Below are 21196 nucleotides of genomic sequence, written 5' to 3' on the forward strand. Positions count from 1 at the left end.
GCTCTGTGACATGCCAAACGTAGCAGATGATTTGTGCTTGCCATTCTAGAAACAAATCCACCTGGAAACACACACTGGGCTGTGCATACCCAAGAGTTCAAATCACATAGGAAAGGAGGGGCTGCAACACATTCTTCCTCCTTCTTCCTTCCTGTCCTCCCCTTGGATAAATATACCATCTGCTCAGATGCAGAAGCCGAGCACCAAAATGTTACAGCACTTCCAGCAGCAAATCCTTGCATTTGCCCTATTCTCAGAAATATGACAATGATAAAGGGGCAGCCTACCTCCTACCAGAATTGCTCTGCGGGATCAATGTATTTATTAATCAAAAACATCCCCAACTATTATCAGCTGAGTAAATCTACACACACTTTTTAGCAATGCATCTGTGAAATTCAGCCAATTTCTTACTGTTATCAGCATTTAAGTGCTACAGAATATTAAAAAAAAAAAAACCAACAACATTTTGGATGAAGGTTTTCTTTGCATTTAGAAAACACTGACACAACCAACTCGGAAGCAATAAAATTGTGCAATTATCTTTCTCTCTGTTCTAAGGTAAACTTTCTATAGTAGTTTTCAAAGGAGTTTTTGGGAAAATGTCTCTTCAAACTTTCCTGATGTCTTCTAACTTTTTTTTAAGCTCCCACTCCTCCAGTTCAAAACAGCTTACACATTAAAGCTTGAGCTAGGATAACACCTCAATTGCTCTTGTGAAAAGGAAGAAACATCTTTCCTCTCCATCCATTAGCATGTTGCTCCAGAACATCACTGAGCCTGTTCAACCTTCTAAACCATCAGAAAATCCACTCAACACTCCAAACATCGAAAGAGTCTTTTCTGAGGTCACAAGCAGCAATAGATTGCCCTGTGACTGGACAAATATTAGAGCAACACATTCTTTTGGGTTCATACCAGACAGCCGGGAGAAGGGACAGGGAAAGAAAAAAGTGTGACTTCCCCTTTTTGGAAGCAGCAAGTTCATCTGTAACAGGCTCACCTGTAACCTGTAACTCCACTTCTAGCTCAGAGTGTACTGTAAGATTCAAGCAATTTTTTTAATATTCTTAAGCTCATAATAAACAGAAAAGTCTACCTTTGCCATTAGTACAGAGAAATTTTCAAATACTACCTGCTCTAGAGAACATGCAATCACATATGTATGATACTGAAAAAACACTATAATTTTGCTGAATTTGCATTTATGTTAAAGTAAGTGTTTTACCAAATGAGTAAAATGACAAGTCTTAATTAATTATTTTCTCTACAGACATGCTTAAAGCTTGTACTTTTTATTACAAGCACTTAATGTTTCAGTACTTTTCAGATATCAAATTAATCCCTAGAGAAGACTACATTTAAACAGAAGTAGGAACAAGAAAAAAAAAATCACAAAGCATTACCACCCATAAATACATTTATAATTCTGAATTCAGAAAACTTCCAGTTTAAATTCTGTAGCACTGAGGCGCAAGACACGAAAAATTAGCATGCCCATGCCATTAGATTTCACAACAGTGGCTAAACACACACAACATCTTACCTGTTGCACTTCTTCATTTAATGCTTACAAGCACAGGTCAGATATTCCTGCAAACCAAAAATTTGGTCCACAAGCACAGAACCTTGCATGTATCTGTGGAATTGTCTCAGAACGAACCCAAAGGCAACATGTCTGCTTGAAACTATGTCTCTGCAATTTCAAAAAATATATTATTTATATAATAAGTCTTGTCAATGTAAGCTAATCACTAGAGTAGTCACTAGGTATTTCTAACATTTGAACGTTCGTGCATAAGCAAAGGCACAGCTCTGTTAAAAAGCATCACAGCACTGACATAAAGGTACAATTGAATAGCTGCTGCTACATAAATTCCACTAAATAGTACAACTGGAAGGAGCTTACAGTTTAACAGGCCTATATTTGTAGCACTGTTTTCCCAAGTTATCAGGAACAAACAGGACATCCTTCCCTTTGATGTAAACATTCCTTCGCCACATGAGAAGGTATGAAGTGGCATGAAGCTGCACTAGGGGAAGTTCTGACTGAACATCAGGAAAAGGTTCTTCACTGAGAGGGTGGTTGGGCACCAGAACAGGCTCCCCAGGGGCATGGTCACAGCACCAAGCCTGCCAGAGTTCAAGGAGCATGTGGATGATGCTCTTAAGTCATGTCATATGGTTTTAGTTTAGGTAGTCCTGTGAGGAACAGGGAGTTGGACTCAATGATCCTTACTGGGTCCCTTCCAACTTGAGATAAACTGTGATTCTATGAATATCTCCTTTGGATGTAGCTACAACTGTGCAGTTTAATAGCAAGTGCATGAAGTTAAAGCCACTTCAATTTCTTGTAGTCTGAACCATAGACATTAACTAGCCAATAGAGGCTGCTTCTCCTGGCAGCATAAGAAATATTCTGCAGCCTACATACAAAAATGATTATGTCACAATACTCGAGCTCACATTTGTTTTAATGTTTGTATGTGGCTTCATTCAGATGAGTACTCACAATCAGCTGGCACCACCAGCCCCCAGCTGAGCGCCTCTGAGTGCAGTAAGCAATGAGAAATGGGGTGACCAGCTCCAGGCAGAAGAAACAAAGCACACTTCCTCCCACACTTCACAGCCCTCCAGACTACACCATGTGCTTTTGAAACCCTTACATGCCAGTGAAACTCCATCTAGTTTGGGGGGGAGTGGGGAAGTAGCAGAGAGAGCGCATGAAAGGTTAATGATATATTGTAATATTTTCAAAAAGAGCTAAATTCAAATTCTTTCAAAAGAATACTGGGATCACTCATAATTCCAGGCAAGGAATAGTAAGGACGCACAAAATTCTGTATAACACACAGAAAGTAAAAGTGCCAAACCAAGCCTGGAGTAACTCAGGCAAAGCAAAAACTTAATCTTTTCACCACATTGCGAGAGGCAAGACTGCAAAACTCCTTTGGAATGGCACTTTTAAAAAATACCTTCTGCTGCACTTGGTGTAAAAAGTACTCACAAGAACACTGCTACTCTGCTGTACATCTGTAATACCTTCACTCTAAGATTTTAAATAGCACTCTAACTGCAACTACATCCAATTTTTGTTTTTCAATGTTTGCAATTATTTTTCTCTTACAGAAGGATGAAGAAGGATCCTTATATTCTGCTTTCTGGATAAGGAAGAATGACTACTTTCCATTGTTCTTTTCCTCTAGGACACTCATAAGGTTTTCCTAATGCAAATGGTATCTTAGAAATTCTTGGTTTCAAGAGGCATACAGAGCTCAGTAATCAAACAAAAATACCAGCCAACTGTACTGTAGGCTATGGATAGAGTTCCTCGTGATACTCTGCACAAACAACTTGTTGCTGTTGAAAGCATCTAGCTCTAAAGAGCATCACAAAACCTATTTATTATATACCTACATAATTACAATAAATATAACAGTATTTATTATTATTCTGTTATACAATTCAGAGTCAAACACAAATTTCAGAAAATTTCAAGTAAGGAACAATTTGTCAAGAAAGAAATGTTCCTGCTTTTTTTGCCATCACATCTTAATATCAGATGCCATCAAGGCTGAATCTTTCCTGAACTCAATGGAAAAATGAAAAGTCTGCAGGAAGTCCAAATAGATGACTTCTTAACTAGCCCTTTTATTAATCTTTCCCTGATAGAAATGTAATGATATTACCAAGATATTGCTTAGATAACAAAAATCAACAAAACATAATACCTTTTACAGACACTGATACTATAACACTGTTTAAAAAACTCAAAACTTTTGTAGAGGTGTTATATTATTACTAACACACACTATTTCAGTTTTTTCTATAGAACATAAAAATTCGTATCTTCATATGAAAACAATTAGATACAATTTCAAGCATTAAAATTGAATTAGAAAATCAGGGCCAAAAATGAGCTTAATACCATATTGCATATTGTGTTTGCATCATGTGCCAAGAGCCATGCCCCTTCCTAAGGCAAATACAACCTCAGTTTACATCACTGCTGTAGCCAGGCTCAGTTCCCTTCCAAAATACTTAAGTCCATGTCCACAAGGCTGATCGCCAGTGCTGTCATTTCCTTTAGTGTAATTTGGAAAGCAACAGGAAACATGGCTCACAACAAATGCAGGAATACCGGACATATACAAACAAAATGGAACCTACCATCCACTCAGAGCCTATTTTTGAAGTCTGACCAAATCTGCAACTTAACCATAGTTAAGGATAAAGGGTATTCCGGTCGTGAATTCTCACAGCTGAAGAGTTTTGTGCTATGTAAAACCAGGACAAAGTCTTATTCTAGACATACCTTCTTTTGGCAGGACTATGGGAGGAGGTTATATCTAGCTCACAGAAAATTAGGTCACCCATTTCATAAGCAAATATAAACTGCATGTTGAAGTCTGTAAGCATTTCATAGATATTCTCCCTCAACAGAAATTTGGAAGAGATTTATCACAAATTCTGCATAGAGCTAGAATAATTATAAATGCAGGAGGAAGGAAGTTCATATTTACAATCTTAGTCAAACAAAAAAAAACATTATATCATCTTAGCAGCTGTGTAAGAAATTGGCAAGCCTCTGAGTAAAGTTTTTTTCCGAACATCCCAAAAGAACAATTATTTTTGTTTCCTGGAACATATCTTCTTTGGTATAAAGACCTCTCCAAGGACTGAGCCAGATGAACAAACTACAGAATACAACACTGAAAGTAGAATGTGTACCACAATGACTATTTTTACAGCTAAAGCAGCTGAATTGACCACACTGGATAAGGAATATAATTTGTGACACTAGAAATGCTAATTATTTGGACCACGTTCACATCTTCTTAAGGACAAGGGTTGGCAAGAAAGAACTGATCTGGCATTAATTTGCTGTAGCCAAAATGAGGCAAAAAGCAGCAAGAGTAGCTATAGAAAATGTAGGTGACAGCGATCAGTTTAAAAGCCATGTAGCAATGAATCTCTTAATTCAGTATCACCTCAATATTTAAAATGAAAACAATTTCCTAGTTGTGTTTCTCTACTGCACTATGAAAAAGTTTATGCAGATGCAGGAGTCTGTCAAACATTCTATTAAACTACAGTCCCATTTCCTAGGATTGCTAACATACAGTGTGAAGTGGCTGCATGATTTTTATAGTTTCATTTTTTGTAGAAAGATTTTTACACTTGAATCTTAGATCTGTCTCACATTGAATCAAATCAAAGCAGCTGCACCATGAAAGGTGAAGCTTAAAAAAGTAGAATTATTTCATGGCTTTTATAATTTTTCTATCTTCCTTCAGACCTTTAAACGTCCATTGAGGTCTAAGTCTTGCTGGCACCTTCTTCCTATTACCTTTCCAAAGGAATTATAGCTGATAGCAGCTACAGCCCAGCATACTCTGAAGGGTCAGCTTGTAACAAATCAGCACAGGTTTAAAAGCCAAAAAAGAAATTAAAAAATATTTTTTTCAGTTATAAATTTCATTCCACAGGGGGCTTTCTGCACATTCTCCCTTCAACCTAACACATCTATTCAGTAAAAGTAGCTTTTAACTACTAAAACATATAGCTGAATTCCTCGTGTATATTTATTTATGACCATGTTATGCCAGGGCCCAGGTCCAGACTGCAAAGGAATGTTGAATGTTGCATTTGACAGTGCAACACATCTGTTTCCATCCAGGAGGGGAATACCTGAAAATATAGGTGAGGGCCTTCATTCATCTTCACCCTTCAGAACTGGAGATGGTACACCATCACAGAAATGAAGTGTTACAGCTCTTCCTATTAAAGCATCAACTTCTTCCTCCTTTTCCTCCACAAGAGGCATATTAGAGTACATTCATTTACATCACAGCAAGTGTTCCCTTACTAACTCTAGAACATGAAAGAGGGATGGGTAGAAAACCAGACACCAGAAATGAAACTCTTTTGTCATATATGTCATAACATTAATCTCCCCTGTCCTTTTATTCAGTAGTAGAAACAGAATTAAAACTAACAAAACCTTTTGGTTTCCAACTGTAAAAACAATCAAGGATCTTTTTAAAAAGCTGGAAAATTAGCGCAAGGTAGAACAGCTCTTCAATTGGTATGACACATCAGTAAAGTCAACAAACAATGAAATCTAATTTTAAAACGAGTAGTCTAACTTCAGTAAAACACGATCACTGCTTTCTGATTCTAAGTCTAACATCCAAGAGCACTTTCATCAATGCTTTTCAGGAAGACTTCTAGTAACATGACAGGAATCGTGCCACATTAGACTTCAGATGTAAATCTTTAATGAGAAAAGATTTTTTCATACCACAGCCTGATAAGAGACAAGTTGGCTGTTTGTAAAGGAAGGAGGTTATGTTTGGGCCTTTAATATAAAGTAATGGATGACCATAAGATCTAGAAACAGACAAGACATGTGAAATTTCATAGCACATAGGTGTATTACAAAACAAGAGACAGAATTATATTATTTGTGACTCAGTGGCTGAAAAGATTAAACATAAAGCAACATTTTTTTAAACAGGTGAGATGCTCATGAGCCATTTTATAACAACATAAAAACATCTACACTGAGTTACATATGTAGGCTAAAAAATCAGAGTGCTTGTAGCCTCTATATAAATTTGTATTGAATGGAAGACCAAGAAATTAATTGCCAAATTGATTTTGCAGGCTGGGGTGGGACAAAAAACAGACTTAAAATCAGATCAAGGACAACCCAAACATTTAATAAAGTACAAAGGAAAAGGTGTGTTTTTCTTAGGAAAAAACCCTATGCTTTTTGACACTGCTATGCAAAATATTTCAGATGCTATATCCAAAATAACCTCAGGGTACAAATAAAGAAACAACCAAACAAAAAATAGTTAACAATGTTATGAATAATACAGAAAACATCCAGAAGTTCAGTTCACAGGTCATGTTGTATAAACATAGGGCAAAAGATACTAATAAAACAGTTTAAACGGTGACTAATTCCAATCTCTTCATTACGGTACTGGAGATTTCTTGATGCAAAGCTCCCACATAAGTATAAATGCAACATTACTTCCCTCTCATAATCAAGTAGTGAATGAAGCAGGAAGATCTCTCTTTCCCTGCATACAAGAAAGGTTAAAATTAAACTATCTGTAGGGCACAGTGGACAATCCAAGCAACTTGCATATGCAAAGTCAGAAAGTCCAAGTTTCTCTACATAAATCTCCTGATTCATCTTATGCAAGTATGGTGGGTTTTTTTGCCAGAGGAAGTGATAGCAGAAAGAAGACAGACAGTGTTAAGAAGTCAAGAAAGGTTAGTGTACCTGGGACTGGACGATGTCACACACAACAAAAGACAGCAGATTCCATTTAAATAATAATTTTACAAGTCAAAGACTGGAAGGAAGACCTCAACAGCTTTGTCTTAAGCCAAGAGACCACAAACAAACACCATAAAAACCCCCAACTATGAGATTCTCCACCCCTTTGCAAGTAAAGAAAAGCAAATAAGATACGTCCACTTTCTTTAGGAAAAAGAAAAACATCCCCAAAAATCAATGGAAGAAAGCTGGAAATTATTTCCACACACTGCTGTTGTTGCAATGCCAAACACTGCTGGCAGCATGGACCAAGAATGCATTCCTAGTACTCACTGCTATCATTTTCTAGCTACAAATGTATTAAAAAGTTCCACAAGTCAGAAAAGAAAAAAACCCTTTTATTTACACCAATATACTTTTGCACACTTGCCCATAAACAGCACTAGTAAAGAGCCACATAGTATTACCAACATATTCCATTACTAGATGCCTCAAATACTTAAGTTCCCCTAAAGTCTTTAAGACATAGTTAGATTTTAGGGTTGGTTTGGGCTTTTTTCTTACTAAACTATTTATACAGAAGGTAGATTTTATTGTGCTGGTGAAGCTGAAACAACTTCTGTTTTCATACAGCTGGATTTGACACTCAACAGAAAATGCTCTTTTGCATTTGACAGAAATCTTGCAACACACTTTGAAGGATGATACACAGAAATAGAAAAGATAAGGAAGCAATTAGCTGGGCAATTTCCCCATAATATTGAAGGAAGTCTTAAAACCAATTCTTTTACTAAACTTAGAGAAAGACAAAGGTATGGATCATGTTGTTTTGCTGTCATTTTGTTGTTCAACAGAATTCTAGAATCTTAACCTCACATTCTGATACTATCTGATTACACAGCAGTATAGCAAAAGCCTGACATAACTGTGACCAGTGAAAAGTTAGTGCAATAACCACTCTTTGAAAGCCTGGCCATGAACAAATATGCACATGGCAATTTCAGTCAAGCAACCAGCCAAAAGTCATTATTTAATGGGCAGTAGCTAGAACAATCAGCAGCGAATGACTCACCAGTGAGGTGCTAGTATGCTGTAAGTAGCATTTGCTCTGTCAGAGCTGCCAGTGGACCTTCACGCCTATTCAGGGAACTGCCTGGCTGTGATCCCAAGGCAACACCACTGAGAATGACTACCAGGAATCTATGTCTGATTGCCAGCACTGTTTCAATGGCATTGCTTTCTGCTCAGTGCAACCACTTACAAGCTCTGGAAATGAAACAGCTAGACCACAAGCCAGAGTGTGCACCACAACATCATTCAAGAAGCAACACCTGTAAAAAAAACAAATGGGATGCATCCCAAGACCTTGTTTGTTCTTGGTCTCAACTTGTCATCTGATGTCACAGCCTTCTCTCAGAAGAAAACAAGTGATAGAGCTATATGTCTGTGGAATCATTCACAGCCTTTGTGATAAGTTCTAACAGCACCTCTTTCAGCTCTATTATTCCTAACAGGTAAAAAACTCTATTTAAAAAAATTGAATCAAGTCACAGAAAGCAACTTCTCAGCCCCTTTCTCAACTCCTCTTCATCATCTAAGAACTCATTCATCCCAGCTGAGGAGAATATTCACAAAGCACAGGACTAACATAGCTCATAAATACTATTCAATCTCCCACCATGTGCATTTTGAGATGGGCAATACCAAGAATAATATCCTACCCAATTCTCAGTGGACAGAATATCTCCTGTGGGACAGTTATAGCCAACAATATCTAAGAGCATGCATACAACATAAATGCAAGTGCAGGAAGGAACTGAGCACAGAAAAAAGTATTTTTCTGCCTACCCAGTTTCAAATCAAGAAACATTTCAGAAGGAAATATTCCAAATCAATTCCCAAAAAGAGGATAAGAGAGCTACACAGACAATTTTCAGAACTACTCATCGCAACTAACGAACTGGAAGACTGTATGAAGAAAAAAAAAGATGAATGCAACAAGAGAGCAGAAAAAGTGTGTTTCCAAGATGACAAGGACAGCATTTAATCCATAATATAATGCTTCCTCTGTGGCAGACCTAACTTCCTCTTTTAAAATAATGTCCTGTTCCTCAAGACACTATAAAAGCTCAGCAATACAGAGAGGGCGCAAATCGATTTTCTACAGAATGCGGAGTCATGGATTATATTTCAGTGCTTATTTTGATCATCTTTGAAAAGTAATAGATCAGAGTTTGTTACAAACGTAGTTTCTAAATACAATCTATAAAATATATTTGCAGTACAGTGGCAATAAAAATATGAAAACTACATAGTTATCGATATGTATGCCATTAAATACCAGGCTTCTCCATGTACATCTAATGACAGAAAGATCATCACTGTTTGCTACTGTTGAAATACAAGCCTCAAACCATACATCCAAACTAGTTCCACATAGCTACACACACAATTCTTGATGCACGCAGAACCAGACTGCTGCTACCCTCCCCAGGGAAATGTTACCCATCACATTACAGATGCAGGCAGAACTTCAGAAGTTATGTCAGAAATATTAAATAAACAAAGAGTGTCTTTTACTGGACCTTCAATTTCCTCACGGAGTTGTGCTCTTCAGTTTAACAGACGACTCCATCACAGTATTACATCTCTCCACAATGAGTCATGTCAGGCTAAATTTTAAGTTTTCTTTCCAAAAAGTGAACTAATAATATTATATTTTAAATAGTTAATGATCTACATATTCGAAATTCTACTAAAAAAAACAGAACAACTTTGTATTCTACTTACCACACATTTCAAACCACATAGCCATTTCAAACAATGGCTATTATTATACTCCAAAAAGATTGATACTTCACTATGAGCGTCTTGGAATAAACAGACATAATAAAAGGCAACGATTTATGATGCACAGTATCCAGACACTAAATATTTAGTCATACTGCAAAAATAAGAAAAGCCCTAATTTTGAATATACGTTTGTTCAATATTCCTGTCAATAATATTGCCTGAATCATGCTGAAATACCTACAGTTCATCGCAATCCAGCAGTAGTCATTTTAGGAATGAAGCAGCAGCTGCTGAATCTATCAGTAGGCTATGCCTTCTCAACTCTCAACAGGCACTTCATAATATAGTGAAGGCATGCGCAGTTGTAAACTCAAATATTTAAACCCACACTGTAAGGCAAAAAGAATGCAGACAACATAAGGCCAGCTGCAATTTTTACACTTTCATAAGAGAACAACTGATCTTTTATCCTGCTTTTCAACTCACTCTATAATAGAAAAAGAAATATATTTAGGCAGCTTTAACTAGAACAAAGTACTACACAAGACACATCAATATCTTCTAACATTTTATCATTTTTCATCAGATCATGTGTATAGAAATGTTCTCAAATGCTCACAGCCTGTCAAGAGTTGTATTAAGGAGCATGCCAGATTAATCTTATCTCAGAAAGTTAATAATGAGGATAATTACAAAAAAAAAACAACCAAAAAACACCCCCCAAAAACTCATCTCCTAGTTTCAGGTGACATACATTCTAAACTAAAGGAAGACCATGTACTTTTAGGGTTAGAAAAATAATGCAGGTGGAATTCAAGCTCAGAAGGGGTTACATTACCCAACACAAAATAAAGACACTAGATAAAGTTTTAGGAAGACATTGCTTTAAAGCACATTCTCCTGTTTTGCAAATACAGTCCTATTTTATTACTGGTTAATGCATCTTTCACACTAAAGTGTAAAAAGACATGAAGTTGGCCCCTGGTCAAATTACACAGGACAAAATTTGCGTTGCCATCTTCAAAGTTAGAAAGTATATACACTTCACAAGAATCACTGGAAATCATTAATAATCAGAAGTACTAGATAATGAAGAATAATTTAAAAAGTGAAAGGTAGTATCATAACTTGCCTTATGCAGCGCACTCAGATCAGTCTTTAGGCCATAAAGCAAGCAACAACAGGCTCAATTCAAACTCTTTCCATGACAAGGATAGCAAGACAGCATGTACATTAAATCAAAATAATTTGCATCAAGTGAGTGGTTTTTTCCTACATTACGTATATTTTCAATCTAAACGCCACACAAAGCTAACATTTAAACAATCTAAAAGAATAATAAACACATAAAATCACTTCCTAAGCTTTCAGGCCTCACACTAGCTAACTTCCTACATGATACCTGTAAATATATTAACTACCTGATCCTTCAGGAGAATGAAGATTGACACCTTTTGCAATAAGAGAGACACCCAAGTCATCGCAATTCAAAAATGAAACACCACTGACATTGAAAGTTCATAGTCTGAGAATGCTTTGTTTATTCTGTGCTGGACTTTCAACTTCAGAATACACGCCAGTCATTCCAGAAATATTCCATTCCGGTTGATAAAAGATAATTTAAGATTCATTATACAGTAGTAATAATTAATCCCAGGGTCTGGTTGTTTTGGTTTTTTTTAACTTGGTCATTTTGAGAACCTTCTGAAGTTTTTGCACACATTTAAACTGAACAGATATAAACAGTATCAAAACAAAGTTTCTTTCAAGCTAATTACAAGAACAGTGCTTATGGGGGTTTGTTTTCTCTTTTATTTTTAACTAGAACATCTCTGATTTTCACTAACTGGGATAGGAAGTACAGAAGGTTAAGCTGAATGCTGTACTATCAACTGGATAGCAGTTAACACAGCATTCTTCATAAAGACACTACATGTTCCACTTTAACAGTTGTGATGTGGATATGTGGTTCCTTCTGAAAATTTCACTCATCTCCCTGTTTCCATTTTCTGCTCTGCAAACTGCCAGAAAGGAAAAAACACTCCCACTTTTCTATGGGACCCCCCTCCTTCCATGCTGAAAATGAGACTTCTCACTTCTGCTGCGCTTACAAAGTATCTCAGAGGTCTCTATTCCAGAACAACTGAACATTTCTTCATGAAAATAATTCTTTCCTTCTACCCTAGGCAGGAATTTATTTGTGGCACTCACATCAATCTGACAAACAGCCCTTCAGTTCCACAGAACCGCTCATATCACTAAGTTACTTATTAACAGACACACCAGAGTAGAGGTGAAAGAAAAAGTGATCTTCTCTTATCCAGCTCCAGTAGAACTGTTCTCCTGACCTGTGACATGCTCACAGACAGGTAAAGTTTCAGCCAGTATTACTGCTTTGCAAGGTTACTAGTGACTGAAACTAGTGACTTCCCTCCTCCATCCCTAAACAAAATTCACCCATTTAAGAGCTGGAAGAACTATTAGAAGACACAACTACTGTTGACTAAACTCCAGAGTACCAGAAATGTGCACTGATACACACAACTTGCAGAACACTTTTCCAGAAACAGTGTGCAACCACCCATGTTTCTGTCAAAGCCACTCAGACCCACACGTTCAAGTAAAAGGTCATGCTCTCTTGATTCATGCACTAAAGATCTAAGTGACAACTTCCTTTGAAAACAGATCTGTATGGCATTTTTATTTAAAGGCTTCAAACAACCTAATGAGATTTTTCATGATGGGAATTTTTTTTAAATGCACTAGAAACCACATTTGTGCTAAGTTCTGTGAAGAAGAATGATTACTGACACCTTGGAAGTTCCAGCTTGTACTGCTGTATTAAAACAAATTCTAACAATGATTAACTCGCTTTTAAGCGGTGAAACAAGTTCACAGTGATCCTTCTATCAAGGAGCAAAGCAAGAAGCAAAATTAGTAATGTAAGGATAAGTAGGTGTTTAGCAAATTTGGGGATTTTGTGCGTGCTTTTCTTACATCTAGTCTCCAGTGACGTTTACATGTACAACATCAACTCAAGCATGGTTTAGTGGTGGACTTGGCAGTACTAAGTTAATGGTTGGACTCGACTTTAAAGGTCTTTTCCAACCTAAACGATTCTATGATTCTATAAATAAAGACAGCTTGGAATGCTTGGCTTCTGGCATAGAATCAAAAATTCTATGCAAGATGCCTCAGCACTATACAGGCATGAACCAGTCAAGTCAGGATGAAATCAAGAACCATACACGAGTGAGAAACTGCTGAGGAATAGCCAAAGACTAAGGCTCTAAGTCCAGACACAATCCATAAGTATTGTACCTCCCACAGGACAACAGTGAGAAATCTCCCTGGGCAGTGAACACTGTCCTTGCTTCTGCAGGAATCTAGAGTAGACATTGCATTTATTTTACATAGGGTGTCTTGCTCTTATACACAGAGTTCTCAGAGTTAACACAATTTAAGAACTTCAGATATTACCTTCATGTACTCTGGCAACAATATGAGAAAACCTGAGGGAACACTGTCATAGTCATAATGAAATGGTTTCACATTTGTTAGAGTACTTCTTAACTAATTCAATACTTCTTGTTCTAAATTATAAAAGAGTAACAAGCAATGAGCTCAAACAAAAGTAGAAAAAATTTCCATGGGATTAAAATTAAGGCAATCAGTATGCAAGCAGAGTATTTCTGCAAAGCTAATAAGCTTCCCAAGCCAATTTCACCTCTGGAAGATCATCATTAGCCTGCAAAAATCAGTCTTGTTCCTAAGATGTTTGAAAGCATGCTGAAAACTAACTATTTTCAGTCCTGAGCTAAAACCCATTCCAGTTTTGTAAAGCAGCTTGTCTAAATAAGTATAGATAACATTAGTCATCTACATTTGAAAATTAAATAAATTATTTACAAAATAATTCTGAAAGCCTGGACATATCCCTTTCCATACTTGTAAGATGCAAAGAGCAACCTGGAAAGGAATTTGTCCTTATTTTTTAAAATGCTTTTATATCCCAGAAGTAAAAGAATCTTGAATTCTGCAAAACAATATATAATCATGGTCTAGGAAGATGGACAGAAGGATGTAGTTTCCCTTCCTTCAGCAGGTTTCAACACATCAATTCTTCAATTTTATTATTTTGTTACACTATCATTTTGGTGGACTATGCTGCTAACTGGATCACAGAATTTACATGGATTTAATATCGCCCATCTCTGTTTTCTTTAATGAATGTATTTAATGCACAATCGTTTAGTGATCTCTAAAGCTATCTAAGGATAATCCTGTCAAGAAAAGTGTAAGGAGGGGAAAAGTTCTCTAGGCTCCACTGCTTCTCTTCTCTTACTAATACCATCTTTTTAAGGGACCTACGAGGCAGAAAAAGAAAGCCCCCTGAGTGAAACATACAGTTCTTGAGGTTGGATCAGCTCCGTCAGAGATGCTAACAGGAGCTATTCCAGGCTTAGCAAATGGATCTGTACAGAGATTAATGACTGGAACAAGTATATAAACAACACAGGGGAACTTTGCTTCTTCCAAAGAACCTGCACATTGGTTTTGTTAATGCAATCTCCTACAGCAACTCCAAACCTGTGGCAACATCACATCTTTTCAATACTGGTGTACCACAAGGATCAATTCAGCAACTTCACAGTTAAATTTAAGAGTACCTCTCCAAATCTACAGGACCTTTGACAGAGAGAAAACTGTAACTCTGTCAAACATAGTTTCAATACACTTCCCCAGTGATTAAACCAATCAAATCAGCACTTTAGACAGAATACTTAACCATAATAATCAATTGAACTAGTTAACAGAAATCCACAGACATCAAAAAAGCACTAGGCTTTTTTAATCACCAATTGAAACAATGCAGATAGGCAAAATTGTCATAGCATAATGTCTAAATTGCAAGAAAAATAAAATTCTACAGACACAAAAAAAGCCACATTATGAATTCTATTAATTTTTGTAAAGTTAGCATTTTTCACATTATGCAATAACTTACTCAACATTTACTGTTGCACTTAGCAGGCAATTTAATTACATATATTGAAAGGATTTAACTGTAAAGGTGATATTAGAATAACAATTCAACCACCTGAGATGGGACTATTTTATCATCAATGCTTGATAAACACTCATTATCTGCACTTCTAAAACTAATCACTGATATAGTCTTTAAATGACAATTAAATTATAATGCAAATTCACCAACTACAATTTAAGTAAGGTTCAAAATTAAGTCTTTTGGACACTTCTGAAAACATTTTTCCTTTTACTGGATCTCAGAAAATGAAGTATAAGTTTGCACAGAGTAATCCCTAATGAATTTACAGTACTTCCTCAAAGAACCAGCAGAATTTTTCACAAGTCACGAATACACAACTGTTCAATAGCAGTAGACACTACTAGCTCAACAACAGTTTTAGTTTGGGAGGAGCAATTTTACCAGGCATCTATAACCAAGTTCAAACATTAAGACCATGATGACACAGAATAAACTACTTTTTCCTGTGCTACAGATGGCTGTTCTTAAGGCAGAAAAGTGGGAACATGACGACAGAATTTGAATCAAGATGAAATCTACCCATGTATCAAGCAACAAGCTCTACTTGGAGCTTTTCTCTGGGGAGCAAACTGTTCCTTCCTACTGGAAGAGCAGAGAAGGCAACAATTAAAGTAAGTACAAGAAGTAACTCAATGCACATCTTGACTGTAAGCACAGAACAGTTCCACTTTTTTTAAATTTACTTTAACCAGGACAAGAAGACACCAGGAATACCACAGGTCCTACCAAATCAGCAAACTGCTAAGTCTCTGGGAAAAGGGGAGGACAATGAGAGAATCACAGCAGCAGCAGCAAAGGACCCTGTGCCAGCAGTAGGCAGAATTTCACAGATGATTACAATCTATATTCAGTTTACCATTTATGCTATGCAAGATCACTGCATTTTTACCAGCAACCTGAATTCTTGACCATTGTAATATTTACTTAAGTAAATATAACAGTTTTATTACTGTGGATAGTAATTCCCTCACCAGATTCCCTATAATATTTTTTGTAAGAACTTTTACCTTTGCCTCTGGTCTTCTCAAGACAGCAGAGTATATGAAGATTCAATCACCTTTTTGATAACATTTGTTTAAAGTACTTTGATGAATTTTTGAGACTAGAAATTCAGTAATGGGTAAAAATTACGATGTTTTTACATCATCCCTGGAATTCCTTCCCCACCCCCAGGCCTCCCTCCCACCATGGCCGCTAAAATCCAGCTAACTCATTATGATATAAGATGGCAACAAATTATTTTCCTAATATTTAACATCAGGACAGTTTCAAATTCTCATGTATGTCATCCTCGTCCATACAATACAAGTGCATTGATAGCTTACAGACCAAGATATTTCAAAAGATCTTCACTAACAGCTGGATTTTAAAAAACAAGTCCAACAATCTATTCAACATGTTACATGAAACACTTCTGCTAAAGCTGGACAAAGTAAGCAACAAAAACTCCTACTTTGAACAAAATAGAGAAGTGACTAATTCATTAAAATGTCAGAAAATATCAGTCAGTATATCTCGATCGAGCTGCATAAAAATATTCTGCAGATACTTTTCTTAAGTCTTTATCCAATTTTTCTATATGAAGGATTATAAGCAACCTTTATCATTACTGAATTTTAGTTCTTTCTCATAGGGACTAATTTGTTTAATTTGGTAGTTATTAGTAATTTCTAGTACTAACATATAAAAGCTATTATGCCATTTTCAATGGACATTTTTTTAAAGTAATGGTAACACTTGCAGATTAACAAGAGAAACTTAAATCCCTTGCTAATCTGAAGAACTATAAAGGGCAATAATAGCGCAAGTTCCTTTACTGTCATTATCTAACCTTTCTTAAAGGTAGGAAACACTCCATGTGCATACTCACTCAAAATCTGTGACTGCCAATTATGAAAGACATTTTCTGAATTCTTAAGAGTACTTACTCAATATATCAACTTTTGTTTCATAATTTACATTTTCTGACTACTCAGCAGTCTCTGTCATTTCAATGTATTATTAACCCTTAGCCATAAATCAGATCTGGACTGCACTTTTATAAGGCTTGTTTATCTGACATTACCTGATTCAGCTGTAAACCAACTTAGTTTCTTCTAGCAATTGCAGAGAAAGAGTGAGAAACACAACAAAATGGTTTATTGTTGGGGCCAGAAAAAAAAATTGGACATTTCTGGCTTCGATAAGTGTTTGTAACAAGTTCTAGATTTGATCAGCGGGATCCTCAGTATGAACAGATGTTAATGGAAAGTTGTGAAGTACGTTATTTCAGTTCTACTTGAAAATTCCGTAATAGAACTATTGTTTAACATAACAGAAAAGGCAGAATGATTGTTTTGCAACGTTTGGCTTCATTTGTAACACAAGTGATTTAGATTCTTCTATTAAGAAAGTGATGGAAATTACTTAATGGCTGAGATCTTCAGTACTATTCTTCCTAGTATTTAACTAACTGGCTTATTCACTCAGATTTAACTCTGTTCCAGTTTGATAGGTTTTTATTTCCCCCTCCAGTGGCTGAAAAACATTTGAAGAAGGAAGGCAAGTATGACCAATAAAGATGAGACCAACACAGGATAAAGATCTACAATTTAAAGCACAAAGAATTAACTATTTCTAGCTAGAAAAGCCAGATGATTCTATTGAAAACCTTAATGCTGAAGGAATAGACAAAGGATCAAATTCAAATAAAGAAGCAACCACTAAAGAAAATTAGTGGTTTGGGGGAAACAAGGCAATACCCATATATTCTGATAGCCAGAACACTGAGACATCCTTTTGAAAAACAAAGCCTCTTAAAATCAACCCCAGTGAACTATTACCTACAAAGGGCATTGCAGCAGTTTCACACAGTATTTTAAACCAACAGGTGTTCTCTGTACCCAGGATTACTTTACTAAAAAAGGAACAGGCTCCAACACACAGGAAGCTGAAAACAGTTTATGTCAATACACTACTCCACTGTAAATAAAAACTACTTTAAATTCAAACCTGAAGGCAGTAGTCTCAAGATACTATGCAAGGAAGGCAGACTTATATAAAATGTCAGTGCTCTTTTTCATATTATTTTTTATACTCTTTCAAGAAATTAACAGCCAGTACACTGTATTGCTTTCCTTAGCTGTGGTTTATCTCTTACTAATACTTTTCTCACTGTCACCACATGCTGAGTCAGAGAAGCAGTGGTAGAAGGATGCTTCATTGCGTATCATCTGAGTATAAAAATGAAGCCATTTTAAGGAAATATCTATCTGAAAATGAAAACTGTACAAGGGCAATAAATAAATAAATTCCTTAGTGCCACTTACCTTTCTGTTGTATGAATGCAAAAAGCTTCTGTAACATGGATTTCTTTATGGTAATTTGAGTATCACCCAGTGATACGAAAAATCACATACCAACTTAGGTGCAGAAAAACAGTTCTGTGTTCCACTATACACCACACCCACCCAAGAATGATATCAGTGTATTAAATATAGATATATTTAGAGAATATAGAATTTCTAGATCTTTACAGAACTTACGTGGAAAGCATTCCCTAGATTATGACCTATACTTTTGTTCTTCAATATGATTTATTAAGTAGTCTTCCCAGCTCTCTATTTTAACAGGAAACTTCTCAGCAGAGAAAAGCTGATTAAAGACAATAAAATTTGAAGATTTGTTGTTCTAGACATATTGCTTTAAAAAACATCTAGAATTAATCAATTAACTCTTCTGCTCTAAGGTGTTTAACAAGCAAATGGATCCATGTCTGGAGGGCACTAGGCAGAACAGACAAAAAGAGGCAATTCGTTCAAAATGGAATAGGTGTCATTCTACAGTCTCACAAAACATTCATCCATCACATAAATGGTAATGCAAATATATTAGCCATAGGAAATAGCTTACATTTGCCAAATGGAGTGCACCTGCAATCCACCAGTAAAAATAAATTGTACTACACAGACCGCTGTTCATCACCTTCTAAACACGTATAGCTCAGTAAAAATAGAAAATACTAGTAAAAATGATAACATATATAGACTGTTCAAACACACAGGTGATTGTTTTCTGCCCCACAAAATAACAAATCCAAAAGAAATAAAGTCTTCCAAAATGAACAGGTAAGTCATGGACTTCTGAAGACAACCAGCATTAGTAGAGGAGAAAAATAAGTATAGCCATATGAATTTTACAAGGTCATGTGACATTCGTGTATACAGACACTCCTCCTTTCCCTCCCACCATCAATGATTTTCCCCATGCAGAAAAAATATATCACTCTCCCAGTTTCATGAAAACCAACAGGCATCAAGCTTGCTTGGGAGATTCTTCGCAAACCAGTCTGCCTTCAGGAAGTCGTATGGCTAAAAAGCTGAACAGATTTCAGGTTTGGTGTTTGATTTTTAACCATCATTCCTTCTTGCACCAAGAACGAGGATTTGCGCGTTTTGTTCCGCGGGTGGCAGCGCGCCTCGGCGATGCCTGCGCCGGGAACCCGACTGCCTGCGGCTGCACAGGGTGGAGACTCACCCAAGCTGACATTGTCTGGATGCCACACACACTACATCCCTCGCGCATCCCCAGCTGACTTCCCAGCCTCTTCCGAGGCATGTCTCATTCGGGGAAAACCCGGGGGGCACACACATACAAGAAGCCTCCAACAGTCACCAGAGCCTCTCTAGAGAAAAACACCCGATGGTGTCCGGGGCGTGGAGGAGCGCAGGACAGAAGCGCGGGCCGGTAAATGCGCGCCTTTCCCGCACCTCTTCGCTCCGGTGCTCCCGCCCAGCCCCGGCGGTGGCTCGGGGGCCGAGGGGCCGCGCAGGAAACACCGCCCGCCGGCTCTGCCACCGCCGCCCCCCAGAAATGCGCGACACGAAGGCGGCTCCGCCACTCACCTCGCCCCGGCTCCGGGGGAGCTCCGGCGGGCAGCGGCGACGCCCCACAGAACAGAGGGGCGCGGCGCCGGGCTCGCTCCCGCTCGCTGCCGGCGGCGGCACCCGGGTCCGCTCCGCCCGCAGACCCCCTCGGCGGCGGCGGCGGCGGCGGCTGCTGCTGCTGCTGCTCCTGCCGCCACTAATGGTGGCCGCCGATACCGGTTCCTTTCGCCGCTCCCTTCCTTTCCCGTTCCTTGTTTCCGCCGAGCGCGGAACCGCCTCCGCCCGGCGGCCGAGGCGCGCCCCTGCCCAGCAGCGGAGACGCCGCTCCCTACACGCCGCTGCCGCCCCAGCACCGCCGCCGCGCCGGGCTCCCCCCGCCGCTCACTTCCGGCGCGCGGGCCGCGCCTCGCCCCGCCCTGCCGGGACCGGCGCCAGCCACGGGGGGCGGCGACGGCCCCGCAGCGCCGGAGCGGCCGTTGGGCGCGCGAGCGGCCGTTGGGCAGGCGGGGGACGGTCGGGCACGCGAGCGGCCGTTGGGCGCGCGGGGGACGGTTGGGCGCGCGGGGGACGGTTGGGCGCGCGGAGCCGATCGCTCGATCCCCGCGGAGCCGATCGATCGATCCCCGCGGAGCCGATCGATCGATCCCCGAGGAGCCGATCGATCCCCGCGGAGCCGATCCGCCGGTGCCGATCCCCGCGGAGCCCATCGATCCCTGCGCTGCCATTGCCCGCTGAGCGGGTCCGCCCGCTCCGGGCGGTGGCCGGCGCGCTCTCGGCGGGCGCTGCCCGCGCTCCAGGCAGCTTGGGGCTACGGTTCCTTCCGCAGGTAAAGGCGCTGTGGGACGTTCCCTGTTCCGATCACCGAAAGTTTCTGTTGTCAGCAAATTGCCAAATCCTACCGAAACCTTCGGTCGTGTGTCCCGCTGATCCTGGGCCAGGCGCTGACCGTGCCACCTGGGCTACGCTCTTGCCCCCGCTTCTCACCCTACCACAGCTTCAGGGACGAGATCACCGTTTTTAAAGTTATTTACTTGCTTGCTACTGCAAGTAGTGCTATAGGAGAGGAGATTCGCTTAAGTACAGTTTTTTGCCTGGAGGCTCCAAGCTACAGCAGTGAAGGAGAGGTGGCATCCACGCTGCCTTCCGCCGGGAACTGCTTCTCCCTGTGCT

At 38.8% G+C, this 21196-nt stretch overlaps 1 protein-coding gene across 5 annotated transcripts in view; it reads right to left on the reverse strand.

The window, feature by feature from the left end:
* RAPH1 (Ras association (RalGDS/AF-6) and pleckstrin homology domains 1) overlaps nucleotides 1-20400 on the reverse strand; it is an 85351-nt gene extending 64951 nt beyond the window's left edge. For 2 of the 5 annotated variants that reach the window (XM_058840229.1, XM_058840228.1), the window contains exon 1: nucleotides 20045-20396. The gene's annotated coding sequence lies outside the window, so the exon portion shown is untranslated. Of the gene's footprint in view, nucleotides 1-10331; nucleotides 10413-20044 lie in introns of those variants that run through there. The other 3 variants (XM_058840226.1, XM_058840227.1, XM_058840231.1) reach the window with 3 other exon arrangements.
* Between the last annotated feature and the right edge of the window lie 796 nt (nucleotides 20401-21196).

Source organism: Poecile atricapillus, chromosome 5, assembly GCF_030490865.1.
Source record: "Poecile atricapillus isolate bPoeAtr1 chromosome 5, bPoeAtr1.hap1, whole genome shotgun sequence".
Taxonomy (NCBI): domain Eukaryota; kingdom Metazoa; phylum Chordata; class Aves; order Passeriformes; family Paridae; genus Poecile; species Poecile atricapillus.